This window comes from Centruroides sculpturatus, unplaced genomic scaffold (assembly GCF_000671375.1).
Source record: "Centruroides sculpturatus isolate CEXI.00-Female unplaced genomic scaffold, Cexi_2.0 scaffold3691, whole genome shotgun sequence".
NCBI lineage: Eukaryota > Metazoa > Arthropoda > Arachnida > Scorpiones > Buthidae > Centruroides > Centruroides sculpturatus.
The window spans coordinates 1-2,517 of NW_019387887.1; positions in this window are offsets into that span (position 1 = coordinate 1).

The following is a 2,517-nucleotide window of genomic DNA, read 5'->3' on the forward strand; positions in this document are numbered from 1 at the left end:
TATACTTTTCTAAATTAAAAGATTTTACTTTGGCTGTCCGTATTGCATGTTTTAGGCATCAACTATTATAATCAGGATATCTCTTGTCATAGATACATGAATACTTTCAGATGTTTTTGATAAATCTTTCCGTATCTATTCTAGAGTAACCACAAGAGAACATACACAAAAGCTCATTTTCCACCATTTTCGCACAGTGTCACAATGACCTAGATTTCACTGACTTCTGATTGGTGGATGGTACCGTTTTGTGGCCATATTCGTGTCAAAAGTTGAACACTTCTCAACTCGCTTTTACGCTGGTTTTATGACCTCCTCAGGCGTAAAATATCATGGTCACGTCATTAAAAGCTTTTATGACGAGGGGTTTTACATTCGTTTTTACGCTAGTGGGGTCTTGGCGTAACAGTCTAAAATTAACCCGTGATTACGTTCTTTTCGTTATTATATGTGTATATACAAATTTTAAAACATGTTATTGAGTAAAAATTATCTCTTGTATCTAATGCCATTACTACATACTAGTAATGCAAACATTGGGTATTACAAAAATTCACTATGGTGCAAACATTAAAGGATACCGAAGCAAATTTAGTGAAAAGTCAATGTGCCAAATTGTGAATAAATGCTAGCCAACCAGAACAGTATACTTACTTGAAGTGCTCCATGGTAAAACAGTACAAGAGAATGTCATGCAGAGATTACTGAAGCTTTACATAATTGTACTCTACTATACAACACTGTCACAAGGTAAGCAGGAGCATTAGAAGCATTTCAACATGTATGAGAATGTATAGTACATACCATGTGATTGTTCATAACAATGTTACTTGAGCCATAATCACCCAAAGCACTTCATATGATAGGCAACGATTGTAGAAGGAGTATTGGGCAACCATGCATATAATTTTATGACTCGATCTAAACATGCACAAAATTGTTGCAAAGTGGATATTGTGTGAACTGAATGAAATGAAAAAGTACATGTTATTGAGTGAGTGGTGTGAACCTGAAACCATACAAAAAGAAAAGACAATGAGCTTGTTGTTAAATTCAGCTCTGCTGCTTTTGCTGAGAGAACTGCAATCACTACTGAAGGTCTTTTAACAACACACGCAAAGAAACACTGCAATTCCTAAATGGAAAATCTCAGTGCAGCTGTTAGAATGTTTTGCAAATTATTTAATTCAAAACATTCTTAAAATAATTTTTTGCAATGCAATGCCTTGTTTGGGAGGTAAAATTAATGATTTAAATTTAGTGTATGCAGCTTCTTAAGTAAATATTAAAATATTTTAAATATACAAGTTTTGTCACATCTGATTTTATTTTACTAACAAGTATTTTAAAAGAAAAATTGAACAAACAGAATATCAATTCACAGTGATCGAACCCTTATAACCTTACTTTCACATCATATAAGAATTCCGAGTTTGCACATTTTCACTGTAGAGGAATCTTTTTTGAAGCAAGAAAAGCAACTGAAATAGAGTGCTGCAAATTTAACCTCAAATAAGTGAGATTGTAGTGAGGATCGCTGCATGCAGCCCTTCAAGAAAATTGGTTTAGCAATGCCCTCGACGGCATCACTTAGCAGCACTTGCTTTAACATCAACCAGAATATGTTAAATAGGATCATTCTGTGAGACTCAGCCATGTTTATTAACCTACAGCCTGACCTAAATCATTAACAATACTATTTTATCGAGTAAGTATCAAATTTCACACCTGGGAGTTAATCACTCAGCAAGTTCTCAGTTGCCAAAAGACACTTTCACATAACCTTCCGACCTATTATTGCAAAGTTGTCAAATGAATATAGCTACAAACGGATTTTTGACACAGTCACCGCTGTTCTTCTGGATAGAAGTCGTCAGATCGCAACCAAACTTTTTTCATGCCTCCTATTGGGATTAATTGCAACAGGATTTATTAAGTGCCAAAGAAACTTGAATTAATGTCATCGCCAGATCTTTGGATTAAGACCCTGTACACACTAGGCGTTTTTCAACGCGCGTTTAAAAGAACCAAGAGTTCTATGTAGCCGTACACACTCAAAAGCCAAGCGCGCGTTAAACGCGCGTTTTGCGAGCGCTTATAGATTTTTGTTAAAACGCGCGTTTTGCGAGCGCTTTACGGGCGCTTTGAGATATATGTGCTGCCATGTTACCGTACATGCGATCGCGCGTTTTGCGGGCGTCAGCCGAGCGCTTTGAGATATATGTGCTGAAATGGAAAACGATCATTTCGATACTGATCTATTTATTGATGAAATCTAAAAGAGACCAACCATCGTCAAAGGATTTTATAGATATTTTAAAAGAATTAAAAAACTTGAATTTATTTTGTCTTAGTTTTGGATACAACGTCGCAAACATTTCATGCGTCAGTCTATCTCGTAATATTGGGTGCACCCAAAATTCTCTTTGCCTCCGCCGTCGTCTTTTATAGCGACGATAGAGGAGCCACACACAAGCAATCACTTCCACATCCATTTCCAAACCGAGCCAGTGCGCA